Consider the following 5564-nt stretch of genomic DNA (forward strand, 5'->3'; position numbering starts at 1 on the left):
CAAAAAAAGACTTGCAGTTAAATTGTTTATTTTCAAAAACTATCCACCATCAAAGGAAAACAGAAAAATCAAAGTATTATAAACTGAAATCAATAGAGTATTAATGCACAATAAAATACAAGTAACAATCAATGTAGCAACAGACAATAATTATACTGATTCATTAAATATGCAGTTTACTTTAAGTTTCATTTTATCCCGACATTCCTGAGTGAAAAGTTCCATATCATCCCTAAACTGAAAAATAAATACAAAGGGTTCTTTTGCCAAAATTAAATCTTCAGTTTCGACTGCATCGATGATGTCCTGGAGAGCTCGGCTTTGGTCCTCCTCCTCCATCTCCAGAAAATGGGGCTCAGACACGGCACCTCTGAACAACCGTCTATGTTGGCGCAACCATTTTACTGCAGTGTGGAGGTCCTTTTTTATTAGTGGTTCCTTTAGATAAAAGACCACAAAGAGAATTAAACAAAACATGTATTTCTACATGCCCATTTAAATAATATTCGATATTAACTGTATACCTCCTCACCTTTAGTGAACGCCTTTGTCCTGTACGAAATATTCACACGTTAGCCACAGAGAAAGAGATAACTTCCAACAGCAAAATTCTCCAATAGAATAAAGCACCAGCACCTCCTGATCAAGGGTAAATCACACTGCCATGCAGAGGGAAAAAAACAAAGAATATTAAAACCAGTAACAGATATTAACAAATAATCAGAGACATAAGTGAAAGCTTACAGCTGTGAAGTCAAATGGCGCATTCAAGACAAGGTGCAGAGCATATTGTGGAGCACACAGAAGAATTATTTCAAATTAATATTTAATCTATTTGCATACAGTACAGTGCACACTCTACTTACTGCAATTTATTTATAGTGGTTCTAAAGTATTCCCAACCTAAAAAATAAGTTTCTTTGATTTTCTCACCATCAACATGAATACTCCACAATCCACTCACCCAACCAACTGCTGTGGAAGATTCCGAAATTGAAATGGATTCATATCACCTACTGCAAGTTACAAAACAATGACCATTACTTGTAGTCCTCTCAATGACATCCCTATAAACTAACCTTGTTTTTAATTAGTATCCATGTGCCTGAAGATATTCGTTTTGTCTTGTTACTGTAACAAAAACAAATAAGTCTTTCACATACAAATGTAAATATCCAATATGTGCTGATAATTAGGTAGAGTAAGAAAATCTTGATGTAAGCAGAATACAAGTACAACTTCTTAAAGTAGGCATGTGTTGTTTATCAGTATTAGTGTGACTGCATTTTGCATGTGAATAACTTAAATATTTACAATACACACTTGATTAAATTAAAAAAAATTTGCAATGCTTAGAAACGTAAAACGTAATTAATATCAACCTCATTGTTTTAAATATTACATGTACACATAAATTGGTGATCAAAATTAGAGAACATTTATGAACACTTATTTTTTTCAAATATTGTTAATCTTAACTATGCAAAATGATACAGGTGATCACCAGTACCTAATAATTCAATACGAAATACAAAATTTGCAGAAAGAAAATAAAAAGAAAGCAAAACAGGGGTGATATATACTGTGCATATTTCCTGGCTCTTGTAAGCTCTTCAGCCACTGTGTTTTGAATTAAATTAAGTCTGTTATCAGCCACAAAGCCTTACGGTGATCCATGTAGAAGTAATAAAAGCACAGATAAGTTATTTAGCATCATGGAATGCTAACATAATCTAAGTTTTACAATATTTCTTAAGTAAAATGAAGGCTACTCTAGATACATATTTAGTATGTGTATCAAATGAAAGATCATAATTTTCACTGTAGATATACCCAAGTTTAGAATTAGTGCATCTTGAGTGATAGAGGCAGCTTTCGAACCAATGACTAGCACTTCTGTTTTGTTAGATTTCAACAAATGAAAATTTCAAGGAATCTACTTTCTACTAGGTAAACCTCTATTTTAGAACACTGAGATGGTTCATGTAGTTGATCAGATGAATATCATGGTCTATAGTATCAAATGTGGCACTTACTGTAGATGCTATACTATGGGCCTAAAAATGCAACCATGGTCAGTGGATTGCAAATCATTGAATACTTTGACTAATGCAGTACCTGGGTAAAAATGTTACAAGAGATTACTTTTATTTGCAAAAATATAGAGAACCGCTTACCTACACCTTTCTCTAAATTTTAGAATTACAAGAAAGATTAGAAAATTGGTCTATAATTTGATAGATCACAGTTAAAAAGATTTTTTTTACCTTAAGAAGAGGTTATTAGCCAGTATAAATAATGTAGGTACATATCCAAGATTTAAAAACTAATTTATAATACTTAAATGTGGCTTACCAGAGAGAAAGTAAAAGATCTTTCACAAATGTAGTAAAAAAAAATGAAGGAAGATTTAGACTTGTTAACTAATGCACCAAATTCTGAACATTCAATTTGGGCAAAGGGTTTTAATTTCACAGCTTTCTTAAAAACAACATCATTTGACACTACTTCACTGGCTAAATAAGAAAACATAATTTATTATAAAGTGGTGTAGAATTTTGAAGCTTATCCCTAGATTACTTTCTCATTTAAAGACTTAATGTTCACTTCTTAACCGAACAGGAATATGTTTATTGTTTCATTTTCATTTACAAAAGTCGCGCCCACCCCCCAAAAAAGAAAAGAATTAAAACTTAAATAAACACTACTTTAACATTCGTTAGGAAATGAATGGATGGCTGGATGAATACAATTTATAAAATATATAACACACAATAAAACGGAACTTAAAAGATCTTAATTTAAGTTAAATATCATCTTAAAATACTGGGAATTTTCCGTTCATCAAGAACATAGACTGAACTTTGGGCAAAATGCATTTTTATCGTATTTTGCTGACAATGCAACATTAAGTGTCGATTTCCTCAGTTTTTATGAGGCAAACCACCGTAACCAGTGTTGCAGTCATTAACAATTAACTCGCCTGCCAAAGATTACATACATGTAAACGTAACGTTAACTTTTTAAACTGTTTTGAAAAACGTTTTGCAAAATGTACAGTTTTATAATTATAGTTAAGAATAACAGGAATAATAATAATAATAACAATACCGTGCTGTTTTCTGTCATATTTTGTTTGTGCTCGAAAATGCTGCGCTCGTGCTAAAAACCAAGACTTGTGTTCGATAAATGGAGGTGTTGTTTTCGGCTTGCCTAGAAATGGTAACGTCACTTCCGGGTCTAAAACTGCGGGTCTACAACTGCGGGTCTGAAACTGCGGTGACGTATGGTGCTGTGGCTCTGCAAGTGGATGCTTCTCGAAGAATCAGACAGGCATCTTGATATTTATAAATCCAGATGGTTATCAGAATATGTTTTCAGTAACTTGGTATAGTACCTGTTCTGTTGTTTCAGAACAAGATCCACTTGTTGTTAGCATACAGTAAATGCATAGAGTATTTTCTGATGTGGTGTATGTCAGATTTATCCGTATACTGTATAAAACAAAATATTGGCAGTAAATTAAGTTTACAGAGCAGCACAAATTAATTACTGGATCGTTAAAAGCCAAGCAAAATGACACCTTTTATTGGCTAACTAGAAAGATTACAATATGCAAGCTTTCGAGGCAACTCAGGCCCCTTCTTCAGGCAAGATGTAATGTGACGTTAATGTAATGTAATGGATCGTTAAATAAATATCAATCACTTCATGCATTAAGTGAAGAAGTACATCTCTACTCAATTGTTTATTCTGTTCCTCTTGTGTTCACAGACTGAGTCTACATCCACACTACTACACTTTTATTTAACACTTACATGTGTCCTGTTTTCACTTTTCATGCACACTGCCCGAGACATTTTTAACCCCAAAAAATGGAGACTTTTGAAAATGCTCACCAGCGCTGAAAACACCATCTCAGCGTTGCAATGTACATGGGTGAAAACACAGGCTTTTGCAGATGCAGACTCTAATCACACTCCGATTTGTTTGTGTTTTTTATGTAGCCTTTCCCCGATTGGGTCCTGCTCATTATTATGTCTCATTCTCTGACTTGTCTCCTTTTACGGAATAAAAACATATTCCAATACAGCAGACATAGAGGCCGCTTGTTGTGTCGCTTACATGTATTTATTGTAAAAGAAGTAGTCTCAACACACGAAAAAAGGCTTGGGGCAGCCACCCATTTATAGTCCCTGGCTGCAAAAAGGTATTGAAAATAGGAATGATCTGTTTGGTTTGAGTTCCAAGACTGAACTGATGAGGTTTTGGAAAATGGTGGCTTTATAGGCCATGAACCGGAAGTGATGTCATCTGGTCAGAACTAGAAGTGACATCAGTCTTGGTGCTGAAATTGGAAGTGATGTCAGTCTGGGAGCCGGGACCGGAAGTGACATCAGTCTGGGCACCATAGCTGGAAGTGATGTCAGTCTGGGCACCAGAAAACCCCAGTTCCCACAAATACAACACAATCACTTAACAGCACACAATACACAATCCTTTTTACCTCTTTCTCCTCCACTCCTCCTCCCGACTCTGGCTCAGCAAGTATTGTCTGCTGGCCCCTTATATAAAGCACTCGGAAGTGCTTCAGGTGTTTGTTGTCCCACTTCTAGCAGCACTTCCAGGTGTGGCAGAAGAACTGCCTACACAGGATCAGGAACAGCTGCAGCACCCTCTGGCAGCACCCACCTATCCCATCAGTGCTGTATCCAACTCTATCTCCCATGAAGCCCTGCGGGAGTCCAAGGCACTGCTGCTACCCAGGAGGGCTGCCATCTAGCATTCCGGGGGAAGTAATACTCCATCCACACTTGTTTCCCCAGTCCTTCCAAGAAAGAGGCAAGGGCAATGGCCATCCACAGCAAAAGTTGTGGATTTTATTCCGTTCAATTAGATTTAACAGATTTTAGAGTATGTCTTTTCCCATTTTTTCAAATAAGATATTACAGACTTATTTTTTGGAAGACATCGTCAGAGTAATACCTATTGTGTAATAAGAGATTTTCCTTTGAGAAGTGACAGTCATACAGTGATGTTCTTGAGCAACCTTTAACATTGTTTATGATTGTGTATGTTGATGCAGGAAGTGGATTGCTTGTTCGAGAAAGAAGTATAAACGAAGGAATTTTCCACCTTACTTTAATTTTTTGGAGTTTAACTGAACTTTTGAATAATTGAATGGCTGTCTAATTAAAATAACGCTACTCTCTTTTTGAACTGTTTAATAGAAATCAATAATAACTTTTTGTCTGTATCCATATCTAAAAGTTTGTCTTTTCAATATTTTATAATGTGAAAAAACTGCACATAACTTTTTGAAAGTGTTATACTCTCAGCAAGATTTTTACATTTCAATTACACAGGAGGAATGGTTGGTGATTTGAGTTTTTATACATAATGTGTCTGCAGGGTGTTTATGCTAATGGTGTCCATTTGAGCTGCAATAAGGACATTTTATATATAGTATACATTTTGTATGCCTTGAACTGCACAGAAAGATTTTTCCTACACCTTTCGAGTGCAAAATTATATCATTCCAGTATATAAAAATAGAAACGAAA

The 5564-nt window shown here is 35.1% G+C and overlaps 1 long non-coding RNA gene across 2 annotated transcripts; it reads right to left on the reverse strand.

Moving 5' to 3' along the window:
* Window positions 1-208: 208 nt before the first annotated feature.
* Window positions 209-3316, reverse strand: LOC114658971 (uncharacterized). 2 transcript variants are annotated; one of them, XR_003717486.2, is made up of 4 exons: window positions 3112-3316; window positions 1080-1131; window positions 533-659; window positions 209-438 (listed from the first exon to the last, which is right to left on the reverse strand). It is a non-coding gene; the product is annotated as an uncharacterized LOC114658971 (long non-coding RNA). The 2 variants fall into 2 exon arrangements; XR_003717488.2 differs by having other exon boundaries at window positions 934-1131.
* Between the last annotated feature and the right edge of the window lie 2248 nt (window positions 3317-5564).

The sequence above is a fragment of the Erpetoichthys calabaricus genome, chromosome 1, assembly GCF_900747795.2.
Source record: "Erpetoichthys calabaricus chromosome 1, fErpCal1.3, whole genome shotgun sequence".
NCBI classification, from domain to species: domain Eukaryota; kingdom Metazoa; phylum Chordata; class Cladistia; order Polypteriformes; family Polypteridae; genus Erpetoichthys; species Erpetoichthys calabaricus.